The sequence below is a fragment of the Zophobas morio genome, unplaced genomic scaffold, assembly GCF_036711695.1.
Source record: "Zophobas morio isolate AGI-343-1 ecotype UQ-CSIRO unplaced genomic scaffold, CSIRO_AGI_Zmor_V1 ptg000451l, whole genome shotgun sequence".
Classification (NCBI taxonomy): domain Eukaryota; kingdom Metazoa; phylum Arthropoda; class Insecta; order Coleoptera; family Tenebrionidae; genus Zophobas; species Zophobas morio.
The window spans coordinates 64596-81999 of NW_026972554.1; the positions used below are offsets into that span (position 1 = coordinate 64596).

Sequence of the window (17404 nt, forward strand, 5' to 3'; positions counted from 1 at the left end):
TCGGAACTGGTATAATATTAATAATATGTATAATAAAATAACCAATTACAGAAAGGCCACTAAATATTTTAATCCCACTGGGGAAACAGCCCTCTTGTAAACAACAAACTACAATTTTGTTCACCAATAAAAGTAAATGGTGACATGCTTGGCGCTGTGTTCTCTAATCATCAAACCTGTTTCATATTATTATCATTATTGCAATTTTTATAACTATCGAATATATTATATAATTTTTATATTTTATTAGTTGTTATTATTATAATAGAATAATATTCTCCCCTCTCGAGAACATCAAAGGTATTGTAAATTAACATAACTTCCAGTAGACTTTGAAGATATGTTATCGTGGAAGTATTTCTCATATTAGAGTTAATAAGTCACTAAAATACTGATCCTTTAGACTTCAAATTATGCAGAAAATTTTGATGTTACTGTAACTTGTTCTCCGTATTATATAGAGATCTACTTATCCCACTCATCACTTCATCGTGGCTATGTTCTTTTTTACTCTCGGTAATGTCAGTTCTGATAATTAACTCTCTATTATTGCACTTAATACTCAATTTTACTGTGTGATAGATAACAGTATGTTTATTTCTTGGAGATTTATAAAAATTTTTTGATAAAACTTTAATATAAATTTCCTGACTAGGTAGATATATTTTACTATGACCGGATCAAGTCTTAAACCACTTAAGGTTTACTAGTATGTTTCAGTACACCAGAGCTCCTACTTTTAATACTTTAGCGTTTTTAACATGTATCATAAGTTTTTTTTAATAATTAATAATATATATTACAAGCTCTAATAATATTTAGGATCATTTTCTTCTTTAATAATTGCATCGGTTAACACACATTCTTTTTATAGTTGGAATAACTTACACAAGTTTAGGAAGACAAAAAAGTGGGATACCCTTATGGTGGTAGGCAGTCTTTATAACAATAACAATAGATATTACTCTTTTTACGATGCTAATTCTTTAAAGTTAATTCGTAATAATTAAATGGTGTTATATATGCTAATCAAAAAACCTTTTTTTCGAACTTATTAGAACAGAATATTTATGAAATTTAACTATTGACCTTTACCTTCTGCAGCTAAAATTATAGCAATTCTAGAACCTCGCAAGTAGTTATTTTCTTCGGATCTATTGATCACAACCAATTTATCCTAGTCCTATTTGGAGCTCAGAAAATTTTATTATGGAGCAAGGGAACCTAACTACATAGGTTTTTTCTTTACATAAAAAACCTTAAAAGCGTCATTCACTTGTGATTAATAAGGAGACTACGTTTTTTATTTAATTTATTGGTACTCTATTATCTTTTCAAAAGTAATTCCAGACACAAATTAGTAAATTTTTTATAAATTACTGGGGAATAGATCCGGGATTAAATCAATCAGTAATTGAAACATTAATTAAGGAACAACAGGGATAAAAAATTACTTTTTCAATAACATAAAATAATTTAACCCTTTATTATTTGAAAGCAGACTAAGAAAAAAAATTTTTTAGTGCTAATCAGGTAAAGGTATAATTACAAAAGTAATTAAGCAATAATTAGAGTGCTAGTGGTTAAATTTTAGCATGTAAAAACTAAAACATTAACCCCTTAAAAACGGTAACAAGAACCATTTTACTTAGCTACAACGTCTAAACCGTTTTTTTTTCTAATACAAAATTTCTTTACATTAACTCCCTTTAAAAATAAATTTTTTGTTCTCTTTCAACTCTCTCTCTCACTTAAATTTTTTTTTGCTCTTTTTTAAATTTTCTTTTCCGTTAAAAATAAGTCCCTAATTTCTTCAGCTTAGTGTGCTCTTTTTAACTTTTGTTGTTACATTTCATTTAGGTTACTTAACCATTTATATATTTATGTATGTATTAGTTTCTTAATTTATTATTTTTTTTTAATCAATAATAAATTTTCCCTATGTTTTATATTGTACCAACTTAAATATATTGAAAAAACCTATCTCAACACACTTATTTTAATGTTATTTAACCTTGTTAATACTTCTGCTCACATATTAAACTACATAGAAAGGCAACTTTTTCGAGAAACTTTCACAACTAGAACAGCTGATTAAACAAATTAATATCACCAAGGGAGAAGGTCCTCCCTATGTCTTACTTCTTCGACTAGTTAAAAACGTTAAGGATGAAAAAGTTGTTTAAAACCTATAAAATAATATTTAGAAGTTGCAAAATTAAAACTATTAGATAAAGGTAGAGCAGTTTACAACCAAACTCTAATAACAACTTTATACTAGTAGCTAACTTAAATGAAATATAATATATTACACCCCTTTTGGTTTAAAAAGAGTTATTATTAGCTAAAAGAGTGAGATAGGCGCAGATTGAAAAATCAACTATGCATAGCTAATAAACAGTAACCCATAATATACTCTCGGAATATTATACTGTCATGTTAATAAATATTTACGAACTTTTTAATCCACTGATTAATCCTTTTAACAAAACAGTTGAAGCATATGATTTGTATTATAAAAAATTGAAAAGTTAACAACTACTGTTTCTCATTATAATAGCCTACCTGGAAGACTACTTAAATAGATACATTTTTATTGTAGCAACTATGGTTATCGTTTTGTACTAATTGTCACTTATTATAAAGCAAAATATAATACATTACTTTTTTTGAAGAATACTATTTGTTAATAAAATTCAGGCGGTCCCGTTGAAAGGAATAGGAACTGATTGGTAACTGTATTTGTAAATAAAGCACTAAATATAATCTTAAATAATGCTGTTCGCCAGGACGGTATTAAAGAAAGCCTTAAAATACTGTAATACGACAACTAAAATACTTGAGATTATCACCTAACGTAGGGGGAGCGGATCCTGTATATCTGACCAAACGTAAAACAAAAAAAAAATGAAGCTACACTTATAAGAAATTAAAGGCGTGAGAAAGGTTTATATAAAAACATAGAAACCATTTAATTATAAAAGCTTTATTCATAACCCAACATTTTAAACTAATTATAAAATTTATACAATTATAACTCGTCTATAAACAAAGCCTTAGAGGGGTCTGTCCCTCTTGGAGCGCATGACGAGGGGAGGGGCCAAAGAAATGATCCTATAGATTATAGTCATAAAAAAGATGAGTTCAAAGTTCTTAAATTAAACTTAAAATGATAGTAAGCTTAAAGAGTGTGATATACTTTTAGAAGACATATTTACTTGCTAAGATTTATTATAAACTCCATTTACTCTAGTATATAGTTATATATAGTTACAAGAAGCATGCTCGTCTTCAAAAATATATGCTCATCTCGTGATAATTATAGCCAAAATGGCATTTTCATGCATTTGATTAGTTTGCTTGTATAATCTCGCCCTCTACCTCACTTTTGTTATACGGGTGTAGGCGTAAAGATTCAATAAACTCGTTTCTACTTCTTTCCTACTTCCTCAACAATGGCGTGAACGCTATAGTTAATGTATATTATAGTTTGCGTACTGAGGGCAAGAATTAACACCAGAAAAAATTCTCAAACGTTAACCTTTATATATAAGTGGTCAATAACTGTGAGACACTAACAGCTGGATTATAAACTGGTATAATTCTTTTTAGGACATATAATTAAATAATAAAAGAAAGCTCAATGGGGTAAACTATTAAACAATAATTACATGACTTACATTGAACTCTTTGACGATAAATATAATGATTCTATATACCAGAATTTAACTGTAACTAGCATTACGGCAGAAATTTAAACATTAAAAAGAGCAATGAGAAAATTTAATACTTTAAGCAATTGCAAACAGGAAAAAAATAATATAAAATTTCATTAGAAAACAACAATTATAAACTCCTTTTTCTAAACAAATACTATAAAAACAATACAACCTAGAACTTAGAAATCAAAAAGATAGTAAAGGACATGATATCTAGTTACCTTTAAACAAAAGATCTGCACACTATTAGAAAAAGGTATCAAACAGGTGGGAGAGCTTGAGGATATCATTTTGATAAGTGATCCGTGTTTTCATATGAGTAACATTAATTTCTAACATTTTCTAGCGTATTTAGTCATTTTATTATAATAAATATTAATATTAGTGAGATATCTCCGCCTCGTTAGGATTTTCCGGCAGTATTTGTTATAAATCTGCATATGCTCCTATCATCATTTTCATTGGATATAATGTCATATGCGCTAATGCATGAAAATTTTATTCGAGTTTTTAGCGCTTAAACAGATAAAGACTGCCAACCTTAAGGCGAGGGAGCTGATGCTGTTACTTTCTTGATGTGGAGCCCCTATCGCATATTTTCTCTTTAAGTCACGTTTGCTTATAATCTATTTTCTAAGTTCTGTTTCTTTTATTTTTCTACGGTATTTTCTTAAGTTCTATTTTCGCCGGTGCACAGCTTTGATATAGTCGTGCATTAGCTCCGCTCTCTCTCTAATCTCTTGGCTTTGTAAACTATTATCGCTTAAGGTTAATTAGTTTAATTATTTTTTTTTTCTCCTAATTAGATATTTTAACTCATGTAAGTTTACCTTTAGGCGCTATTATTGTCAGAGAACTTTACGATCTCCAGAATAGTAACAGTATTCCCATCGCATGGCTGGAACTGAGGTTTCTTTGCACACAGTTTCACTCTTTTAAACAGTCATGATACCCCGAAGGTTACAGTGCGCGGATATTATTGTTTTTAGAAATTTAATATACGAGCTATTTTTTTATTATAAAAACCTTCGACCGTTTTTTGTACACAAAAAACAATGAGGTAGTAAAAAAATTGTTGTAGATATAACGAGTAGATCTTATTTACAATGCCTATCAGCAGCATATCATTTAAGAACTTTAAAAAACATTAAGCATATAACAACGAAAAAGTATATAGTAGATAAGTTACCAAAACTCAAAGAATAAAATCATGGTGTACTTAAAAATAGCTCTAATGTTTACATGTAATAGTACACATTTGTAACAAAACACAAACAGAACTTAAGTAATTATATTAAAAAATTATATGAGTATTAAGCCCCAAACATTAACCTCTTAATCTAAGAGGCCTTTCTATCGATTTGAACTTTCTTGTCCCTTAACTTTCTGCTTTTACATATATGATTAATTTTGATACTAATATGAAAATTTTGCACCTTTATTACTACGCACGCTGCTATTTATGAAAAAAAATAAATATTCTGTTAATAAAGTGAGGAAGAAAAAGAGGATAGAGGGAGGAGGGGAGGAATAGAATTTATTGTCTCAAGAATTTATTGTCTCAGAGGAAGTTCATTTTACCTTCAAAGAGAATAGAAGAGGAACTACAAAATTTAGGTCCCAAGGTATGCCCACGTTGTTTACTCATGTGTAAAGTCACATGATATAAGTAACACCTGGTGATGAACAAGCGATTTTTAAGGATTATTCCATCTTAAAATAAGCAGAATTCCCAAGCCCGCTATATAGAAAATTAAGGAGCTAGTCAAGATAATATTAAGGCAAAAGGACCCTGAGCTATTAAACATACCGTAAGTAACTCTGAATTGCCTGTGCTACCTGTTAACTCGGTGATGGCCTTTGGCACCTTTCGGCTCGGTGGAAAACGGCGATTATCGTGACTTTAATGGATACTGATGTATTTATCTGCCTTTAGTAATAGCCCTGCCTGCTTCTAAAAAGGGCCGTACTTGTAGGTTATGCTTTACTTAAGTTTTAATTTATATACCGATAAGTAGTTGATAATACTTTGCAATTTTGACGCTTTTTTGAAAGATTTTTTTAAGTAAAGTGACAAGTTTAAAAACCCGAAAGAATTTAAGTAATATAAGCTGTCATATTTCTCGCTGTTATATGTTCTCAACAACTTATAGTTTATAATGTCATAACGCAGTCGACTATATTCAACCAACCGGTAGCTTCTTCGTTAGATCGAGTGGGCTACCTCAACCTTTTATTAAAAGAAAATTAAGGACACTGTCTGCCATGAGATTGGGAAGAGCTAGATGGCCGCGTTTATGGGGTGCGAGAAGGTGCTTCCTTAACTTTATTAAAATTTTTTCTTGAAAAATGAGATATATAAGTGAATATACCAATGAAGTGTGAATAAATAAATTATAATAAAATAAAGAAATTAAAAAAAATTAGAATATCACCCATAACAAAATTGTTAATTACTTTTTTCCTGGTGTTTGATTGAGCTAAACAACTTAAGTTTTTAGCACGTAACTTCCGACCAGCATTGAGTAATGTGTGCCCAATAATAATTGACTGTGAAAGGTCAATTTTTCCTACTTCTGGAGTGTACTCTCCATCCTTTTACTACAAAGGAATTAAGTATTAAGCAGTAAAAAAAAACGTGTATTCCTGAGTGTAGTAGTCAACTTCATTAATGAATAAAATGCAGTTGACCAGGCCCCTCCGCACCCAAGGAAGCCCCTTACTTTATTTAATAACGTTCCCCATATATATTTACAATTAAAATAATATCTAGAAATAAATTCAGGTAAGACAAGATAACTATAAATAGTAAATAAAAAATCACTGCTGAAATAGAATTGATTTTAAATATAAATTATTTAATTTTTTAGTGCTGTCCACCAGATAGATTATTTAGGTGTTAAAACCCTTAAATTTCCTAATAAATTTTTATGATAAAACTGCGTTAATTTTAATTCTCTAAATAAATACAGCCTGATAGTTTTCTTTAAGACGACTAGAGACGAAGACTTCTTCTTCACGCTCCTTAAGGAGGATAATGTAGGCGGATCTTCAACATATACTTTGATAAACCAGCGAAATAAATGAACTTTTACTAAAAAAGAAAGAATGCCCAATATAGTACTTTATCTTTAGCGATCTAATCAAATGGAGGAGAGATTTTGCTAAAGGTTCTGAAAGATAAGCCCACTTTAGCTTTAAAACTTTTTGTTCTTTTAAACAGTCAGAATGTTCATAAATTTATGTGTTTACGCAGTAGAGTTACAGCTTAACGAAGACGGGCGCAAGGGCATATTATACAGCAACAGACCATAATGGTCGAGCATGACTTAAAAACCTTTAAATTAAATTTTAAAGTAATAAAAGTTAAGCTAAAGTCAATAAGTACAAAAATTCAGCATTCCCCCCAACGCAATTTGCTATTACACAGCTTCCAACTTTTAGACCCTACAATCTTGCTTAGTGTCTTGATAAATAATGTTTTTAAAAATCCGCTCTTCATGGAAATTTGTGAACTGATGGGTTGTCGTGAAGAGCGCACCGAACTTCGTTATTAGCGTAGCTTTATAGCAACCATCTCATTTAACGAAAAAAGTAAGCAACCCAAACTTCAACTTAAATCAGAATAAATGAGTTTTGACAATATAAAAGTTTTATAACAAATTCAGTAGTAAAAATTAAAAAAAACGTCTCTATGCTTTTTCCTTAACATACTAACAAAAGACATTCATTCCTTTGCTAACGGAAGTTTTTTTTTGCTCTTTTTACTAATTAACAATATAATTTTTTTTTAAAATATTATATAACACAACATTAACATTTTAAAATAAACATTATTCCCAAATAATAACTTTAAGCCGCTATGATGGAAATGGTATATAAATTACACTACCAACAATCGATCTTAATGTAAAAAAAGCAATATAGCAGTATAAATATTAGTTTATTATTATAAAGAAGCAGCTTTCACTTGTTTAGCAATACGATCCAAGTCTTGCCTTCCTTGCGAAGTTAATATACGACCCCTTAAAAATAAAAAATTATATTAGTAGTAACAGAAACAAGTGTAAAAAAAAATTATACCCATTCTCGTGAATTTCGACAACATTAATTTTTTGAAGTTGCTGAATTGCAGCTCTACAAATAGCACCCGAAGCCTTGGAATGATGGCTTGGGCGAGATCCTCTTCTTTTACGGCTACCAAAAACGGTACGAAGAGCGCCCACACCAACAGGAGATCTTATATATACGTGTCGTGCAATAGCAGCACAACGAGTGTAAAACCAGTTTGGATCGTAAGGAGACAGCTCCTTAGCATGTCCTTTATAAATTTATAAAGGCATCATAATTGTATATTCAACAAGTATTTAAAAATGATAACGAAAACCTGTTTTAACAACATCGACCCACGGAGGAACTTCAATACGACCAGATTTTTCAAGGTACTCAGCATATGTTTTTATAAATTCATGTGCATTAACATCTTTCACTGAAACGGCAGGCATCTATTATGTTAAAATTAAATATATATATTATTATCTAACCACTTTATTTTCAACAGCTTGAAACCTTAAAGGATGGTAGCAAATTAAAGAAGACAAGTGGGAAGTTCGTAGAGGGAAGAAAACGTTTATGTGTTATTTCACGTGCATTTACTATTTCTCTCCATGTCATGGTCGTTTCAGCTAGCATTACATATTTCTGCGTTGACTTCTTACTATCTACTATTAACATTTTTTTAGTTATATATTTAGTTGTAAAATTAACAAAGGATATTAAAATAGGTTGTATTAGTAAGGCTATTGTTTTCTTATCTAATTGCTCAGTTTGATGTCAAATTTTCGGTAGCCGATAATGATGGAGCCTTATAAGAATAACAAGTTTTGTGATCTTTTTTAATGTAGAGGCAAAATCGCCCCTAAAGATTGTTTTAAGCCCTTTATATATATGCTAAGCAAGGCATTATTTTTTGGTGTACTTGTGGTGTAAGGAAGGAATCTAATATAGAAACACATAGTTTTAAGCCTTTAAGTATGACCAAAAGATTCAATTCAAAAGTGATATTTTTTGAATTAATAGTGCTAACTGGTAAAAATACCCATTTGAAAACAGTTAACTTTTTTAACATTTCTTTGTGACAATAGAATTAAAATATTTGCATATATTACTTTTTTATATAACTGGAATCTTTTAACAAACGGATTAACTACACTATATATAAAATAAATATCTACATACATACGGAAAGCTACAAAAAACAGTTTGTTAGTTTACATTATCTTAAGAAAGGTAGATAAGGTGTTTTAGGCGATCTCAACCTAATAAAAGTAGTAGTATTCTATTGATTTATTTCTTTATGTGAAAAACTTATTAACTCCTCATACATTTTTCGTCGTTGCTTTTAACTTTATTGTGCTGAGCAATACTACACGTTTTAGTAAAAAACGTATTATCTTTAACCTGGCTAAGGATAATAAATGGTACAACAAACCACTACACGGTACTGTTAGCTAAATCTTTTGATTTTAAAAAAAAATAGGGATTGTCATAGCTATTATTTTACTAAAATTTTATAGAATCATTTTAAAAAAAAAATTTAATTTTAAATTTGGCAAGTATTTATTTTTTAAAAAAAAAATCAAATATATGGTGTAAATAACGAATAAATGATCAATAATTAATTTATATAAAAATTTTGGTTATTAAAAATTCATAGACAAATGTAAAGAATAAAAGGGAAATATTAATAACTTGTTATATAGTATTTATGTTTTATCATAAATGTTATAATTAAGGTTATTTAACATTTTAATGGTATTACTTGTTTATAAGAAAGGTTTTTTATAACATTAGAAACATTTCCATTTATGGATTAAAGCATGAAGGTTTTTCACCTAAACTTTTCTAGCCTTTACTGCTGGAGAATATAATTGTTTAAAAAAAAAAGTTTTTTCGTTCGTATCGATATGAGGATATCAAAAAAAATATGACTACAGTTGTAACTAATACTAACCTGGAAAACTATAAAAGTTTTAAATTTTGGGCTATTAATAATTTACAAGTATTTTTTTTTTGCTTTATTTCTCATAAATTTCTTTGTGTGAAGTATAATAGATGCTACTTTCTTTGTCTTTTGGCTCTTTAGGCCAAATTGGGATCGGTTACTTTCTTGGTAAAGTTCAGGTAAAGAAAGTTTATAAAATAATCTAATAATGTTATTTGTTACAGTAGTTACTATTTTTCAGCCAGAGTATATTATATATATAAAAATTTTAAATAAAGCTTTATTACTTAGATTGCGTGGTTTTCTATTTTTATTATTAAATTATAAGTTACCTACAACTATATATTAGCTACTAATTTTCAGTCAAAGTTAATTATACATATTATTCAAATTTCATTTTTATTACTTAGATTAATTAAACGTTTTGAAGTTATTACTAGATTATTAGGATTGTTTCTCCTTACTATTAGAGCTTTCTACCTTTCCATGAGTTTCCTCAATTTACAGTATTGATTCCTATTTTACTTGGCTTGAAAGGAAATATAGATATGACTTTGGTTTCAAGGTTTGTGGTATAATTTATTTTATAACAAAGTTTACTACAATATATATCTATATAATAGATTGACAACGGCTTTTGGAAATTCCAATGCGCCTTATGAGAAAAATATTGGGAAACTTTTTGTTATAAACTTAATAATAGTTCAGGTTTAGTTCCTTTTTATTTATAATTTTTTTTAATTTTTTTTTTTATATACGGTTTTTAGGTTCAATCTTTTATTTTTTGCAGTGTGGCTTCCATTTTAGCGTTTACTTATGGCTTCATTTTCCATGGAGATGGCGATCTCTGGAGTCTGGAGAAGCTTGTTATAAGCGGGTTAAAGAAAAATAATTTTTTGCTTGCATTGCTAAAATTTAATAATTTATAAATTTTTTTGTTAATTAATTAATTCGATAAATTTGTTTACTCTTTTTTTAAATATAAAATATGAAGGCACAGCACTTTTAGAATTAATAGGAATATGTTTATCACAAAACTTTTAGTTGTTAATTGTAGTTTACTCGATTTTCATATCTCGAAGTAATTTTTTTAATTAACAGTTTAAACAATTTAAAATTAATTTACTTTTATTAAAAAAAATTATTTTTATATAAGAAAAGTAATAAAAAATTATCTTTAACTAATATTACTTTAGTATTAAAATTAATAAATTTATAATAATTTAAATTTTTCCGAAAAAACTTGATAATATAAATTTAACAAGAAAAATAGAAATATAAACAAAATCATATCAAGAATTTAAATTTTTTTAATCTTTACTTTGAAAATTTTATATTGCAAAGCTGAATTATTCTTATTTTATTGTTATTATTATTATTATCATAATTATTATTGTTATTATTATTATTTTATTATTATTATTATTTTATTATTATTATTATTACTATTATCATATTCTCTGGCAGCGTCTTGTCCGGCTCGTTGTCTTCTGCAGTAATGGGCTTCATCACGTGCTTTGTAGTCGCGTGGAGCCGCTTTGCCCACGTGGATCCTGATAATTTTGCCTTGCCTATTTTGGCTAGTTTGGGTTTTTTATTTTATTCTATTATTTATTTTTTTTACAACTATAATCAATAATTTTTCTATAATTTCTTTTATTTATTTATTTTTATAAATTACTTTTTATATTTTTTTTATTTTAATAATAATAATTTAATATTTTTTTTATTCCCTTTTATATATTTATTAATATATTTTCTTTTATTTATTGTTATTTTATTATGATTGTCCTGGGGACGCTGGTCTAGTCCTCATACTAACTGACTACTAAATCGTTGGGTTGAAAGGCTAGATAGTAGCGCTGGTATTATATTATACACACTCTATAGTATAGTATCAGTTTTGTTATCTACTCTAGTCTAGGCTTGGTGCTGGAATGGTAGGTACGCCTACTGTGTTGGTGCCTTTCCCTAAGGACCGGTGCTGAATAGTGTTAGTACCTAGTATGTACCTAGAATGCCAACGAGGAGCCCAATAAAATATTTTTTTTTATTTTTTATATCATTTTATTATTTTTTTATTAATATAATTTATATTTATTTTATTAATTATTATTTCCTTTTTTTAAAATAGTTATTATATATATAACATTTATCCCTTTATAATATTAATATTAATATTAATATTTATTTACTATTATCTTTTTCATTGCTTATATATCTATTATTATTATTTAATAATTGTTCTTTTTCATAATTATTTTATAAATATATTATCTATTTATTATTTTTTCATTATTATTTTCACATTATATATATTATCAAATAATTATTTATTTATTACTAACAAATTTTCTTTTTTATATCTATTTTATGACTACTTTTCATTCATATTATTTATTATTAATATATATTTTTTTAATATTCACTCTACTTTATAATTATTTTATTAATAAAATATTATTCGTTACTATATTTTATTTTTTAATATTAATTCTATTTTATAATTAATTTATTAATATAATTTTTTATATATTATTATTTTTCTTTTTTTATTTCTACATTAATTTTTATATAAATATAACTTTATATGTTATTATTTTTTAAATTTTTTTAATATTATTTTAATTATAACTTTTATAATATTTTTTTCTTCAATACCTTTTTTTTTTATTAATTATTGTTTATATTTTATTATTATTATAACTTTCTTTATTTCAATAATAATTTATTTACTAATTCAATTCCATTTTATTATTTTTTTTAATTAATTTTTATTATTATTTTATATTAATTTATTTATTATTTATTTTCTTATTACTACCTTAATAATAATAAGAATTAATATTTCTTTTCCATATTTTAATTATTTATTAATATTTTTTTATATTTACTAATACTTTCTATTATTATTTTAATAATGTTATTAATATTATTATTCAATATAATAATCTTTTTACTAATATTTTATATATTTACTTATTTTTATTTATTATTAGTGCTATTAATAATTCCTTATTGATATTTCTTACATTTATTAATTTTTTTTATTAATTATTATTATAATAATAATTAATTAAAAAAAATTTCATATTATTTTATATTCTTTTTATTAATGTTCTACCATTTATTAATTTTTATAACAATATTTATTTTATATTTTTACTAGACCTTTTATAATATATTTTCAATTTATCTATTTTTATTAATTTTCCTTATTATTACGTTTATAAAATTTTTATTTTATAATTGTCTTTAATAAATATGTTTTCTATTCATTTATTATTTATAATTTTAATATAATTAATATTTATTTTTATATTAGGAAGTTCCTTTTTATTTATATTTATTATAATTTTAATAATTTTATTTACTAATTTTTTATTAATATATATTTTCCGTTTATGAATTTTTTTTAATTATTATTACTATTATAATTATAATAATATTTAAAATTTTTTTCATTTATTTATTTTTATTAATGATTATAATTTATTTAGTATTAATCTTTATTAATATGTTTTCCATTTATTTACATTTACATATTTTGTAATTATTATTATAGTAATATTTTTCCTTAATATTTTTCAATAATCCTTTATGTATTTATTTTTTATTATTTTAAAGATATTATAATATATATTTATTTTATTATTTCATGCTTTTCATGTTAATATTTTTCTATTTTATTTTATTTTTTATTATTGTTTTATATTTATTTTTTTTAAAACATTTTTTTTATTATTTTATTTTTATTCTTTATTATTATTATAATAACAGTTTATGTAATACTTACTTTTTTTTTATTTTATAATCTTTTTATTAAAATATTTACTATTATAATATTTTATTCTTTATTATTATTATAATAACATTTTTATTTTATTAATAATTTCCTATTAATATATTATTATCAATTATTTGTAATATTATTATAATATTATATATAAATTTTTTTTTTTTATTTTATAATCTTTTTATTAATATATTTTCTATTTATATATTTTTATACATTACTATTATTATTTTAATAAAACTTTAATTTATTATTTTTTATTTAGTTATTATTATAATATTTTTATTTAACAATTGTTAATATTTTTTTGGTTTATTAAATTATATTGTTATTATTATTCTAATAATGCTTTTATTATTTTTTTTAATATGCAATAGGCGACTTCTGCATTTTGGCCTTTTACGGCTCGTTTGCCCGGGGATTGTTCGGTCTCGGATCGGTCGCCCACCGCGAGTTTGCATGTTTATTAAATGTTTTACTTCTTCTTCTTACGGCTCTTTGGACTTTCCTCGCTATCAAGTTATTATTATTATAATATTATATTTATTTTCTATTAAAGCTGTATTGAATTTATAAATAATAATAAAAGTTATATACATAATGTAAAAAAAAATTATATTAAAACTTGAAGTTTTCTTTATTAGTCTTACTATCATTGGCAAACTTTTATTACTTTGTATTACAAACTTTTATGTATAATTGTTGTTACTATGTTTATAAATATTTTGTATTACCATAACTTTACTCTTATTATTATATATTAACCTTTTCTATGGTTTGTATTAAAAAAACTTTTATATAATTTATTATTATTAAAAGTGTTTATAAATATTTTATTATATGATTTATTAACTTTTATATAATAATACAAACTTTTATTATTGTTTTGTATCAAAACTTTATATATATCATTACTAATACTTAGAAATATTTTATTTGATAATAACTCTCTACGAAACTATAATTATTATATGCATGCTTTAAAACTTTTCATTACATTTTTATTGTTTTGTTTTTACTAATAGACGAAGGTCTTTTCTCTTTAGCCAATAGACCCATACTTTTATCCTCTTTTAACGCTGAAAAGATAACTTTTAAAAACGTCGCACTTTAGTCTTGTTGGGGTGTCCATTAAAAAAGTGCAGTCACGTGCATTAACCAAATTGGTGTTTTCTATTGGCTGTTCGTAAACTTAAAAGACGAGCTTTTATATCGATTGGTGGAAATTATTCATGATATTTTTCATATTATATTTTTTTTAAAACTTTATTAAAATGCTTTTAACTTTTTATAATATTTACAACTAGAAATAATAACTATTTGCAATAAAGAAATAAGCATATATAAAAATTTTAATAAAACAATAGAATACAAGAAATATAATATTACATAAAAATAAAGTTTTGAAAATAATAAATAATTCTAAAAAAAGTTTTTATTAAAATAAAAATAACAAATATAAAAAAGTTATTATCATTTTATAAAATAGTAAATAGTAACAAAAGATTTTGTTGTAAAGATATTATAAAACAAAACAATATGTTGGAGTTAACTATGATAAACCACGTGGTACTTATGCATGTGTTACTATACCACATGTACTTTTCGCATGAACGGGGACTATTATTAATATTGTAAAAAAGTTTTTTATATAATATTTTTATTATATATATTTTTTTATTATTAATTTTGCTTTATTAAAGTTCTAAATCTTGTGAAAAACTTTTTATATAATATTTTTATTCTTTTTATTATTATTATTTTTTCATACGGAAGCATAACAAAATTCCAATTTTTTTTATATATATAAAAAGTATAAAACCTTGTAAGGAAGTCTTAAGTAAAGATTGGGCTCCGCTGCTCCTTTCTATGCTTATTTCAAGCGGAGCTGGTCTTCTTCTAGAGCATTCGGTTGACAGAAATCCGGAGCTCACGTTTTTTCTTCCAGTTATTAGTGGTGCTTTTTGTACAAGTATAAATAATAATTATAACTACAATAATAATGAATAATAAATATTATAAAAATAGTTAACGAATACATAATAATAAGTAACAAATATAAATAATATTATGATAGTTATAATTATCTAATAAGGGTAATAATAAGGATAATAATAATAGTTATATTTTAATAAATATTAAACATAATTTACAGGAGTAACAATAATACTAATTTCCTTTTATATAATAACAATAATAACAACAGTTCAATAATATTTAGTGTTAATAGTAATAATATTACTATAAAGTAATAATATTTATTAATAATAATTAACACCAAAAATAATAATAAAATAATAATAGTTTTATATTATGATAGTAATAGTTATAATACTATCAAATCACAATAGTTTAGTAATATATATATTAATAGTAATACGATATAATAATATTAGCCAAAGAATATTTAATAGTACTAATACGACCCAATAATAATAGTTAAGAATATATAATAATAATGTTGATAATAATATACGATAATAACAGTTTTTAATATTTAGTGTTGATACTTATAATATTAAACTATAAAAATGTATAATAATAATGATATATAATAAAAATAGTTTTATAATAAATAATAATAATGATAATAATAGGCCTTGGAGGAAACTTTGGGGCGTTGAACGCTTCCAAACTTTCCACGTGGGCAAAGAAGTTAAAGAATGCTCCGGAAAAATTTTCTCACTTGGCGATTTCGTCGTGCTTAAATTTACAATTTTTGGTGCTTCCCGTAACGTAATGAATAATTATAATTAATAAATTATAATTAGTATTAAATAATTATAAATAAAAATATTTTATCATAAATAATATAATTATTATAAATAAAAATAATAGTTAATCACTAAATTATTATAAATAATGTAAATAATAATAAATTTTTTTTATTAATAAATAAATAAGAGAATTATTGTAAAGAAAAATAATAAATAGCAAAAAAATTTTATAAAAATAATAAATAATTATTAATATTAGATAGTAATAAATTTTTAGTATATAATCATAGAATATTAAATAATAAATAATAATAATAAAAAAAATAAGAAGAATTGTAATAAATAAAAATAAAAAATTAAGTAAATTATTAATAATACAAATAATAATAATAAATAATAAGTAATAAATAAAAATAACGATAACAAGTAGAGTATTATAAATGACAATAAGTAATAAATAAAAATAACAATAACAAGTAAAATATTATAAATAATAAATAATAAATAATAAAAGAATTGCTTCAATATTTTTGGTTGTGCACATCAACAATATAAAGTTTGATTTATTACTTTCCAGTCTCTTTTTTGTTTCCGCTGAAATTCAGGTTTTTATATTTTTTTATTATTAGAAAAAAAAAAATATTATTTCTCTATTTAAATTTATTTTCACTTTTTATTATTTTTTATTATAAATTATTATTATTTTTCTATTACGAATAAATTTACTATTATTTATATCTATTTTATTTTCTATAAATTTTAAGTTTTATAAATATAAAAAAGAATAAAAAGTAAATAATTATTATTAAAATAGTAAATAACTTTTTTGTTGGATATGAAGAAGTTTTATAAACCATGTGGTAGACAGTAGATTTTATACTGTTAACATGATTGGGTTGTTTTGTTTTTGAATCATTTTGATTGGTTGCCACTTTTTTCTCAATTTTTTTTTGTAATAAAACTTTTTATTACTATTTTCTACTCTATAAGTTTTTTTACTATTTTACTTGTTGTTATTTATATGAATGTAGATTCTAATAACTTTATTAACTTTTACAGGTTTTCTTTTTAATTTTTATTACGAAAGCAAATTTTTTGTAGTTTATAATTTTTATATTTTTATGTAACTTATATATATATATATATATAAAGCAAATAAATATATTAT

The 17404-nt window shown here is 24.0% G+C and overlaps 3 long non-coding RNA genes across 3 annotated transcripts; 2 read left to right on the forward strand and 1 right to left on the reverse strand.

Moving 5' to 3' along the window:
- The first annotated feature begins 4279 nt into the window (after nt 1-4279).
- LOC135120947 (uncharacterized) lies at nt 4280-5813 on the forward strand. The gene is made up of 4 exons (XR_010278797.1): nt 4280-4356; nt 4417-4487; nt 4556-4678; nt 5213-5813. It is a non-coding gene; the product is annotated as an uncharacterized LOC135120947 (long non-coding RNA).
- A 1839-nt stretch (nt 5814-7652) lies between these two features.
- Nucleotides 7653-8361, reverse strand: LOC135120954 (uncharacterized). The gene is made up of 4 exons (XR_010278802.1): nt 8289-8361; nt 8107-8224; nt 7803-8040; nt 7653-7744 (listed from the first exon to the last, which is right to left on the reverse strand). It is a non-coding gene; the product is annotated as an uncharacterized LOC135120954 (long non-coding RNA).
- A 1482-nt stretch (nt 8362-9843) lies between these two features.
- LOC135120953 (uncharacterized) lies at nt 9844-16836 on the forward strand. Its single transcript, XR_010278801.1, has 9 exons — nt 9844-9902; nt 10194-10288; nt 10347-10431; nt 10514-10600; nt 11191-11312; nt 13897-14038; nt 15334-15476; nt 16117-16255; nt 16751-16836. It is a non-coding gene; the product is annotated as an uncharacterized LOC135120953 (long non-coding RNA).
- The last annotated feature ends 568 nt before the right edge of the window (nt 16837-17404 follow it).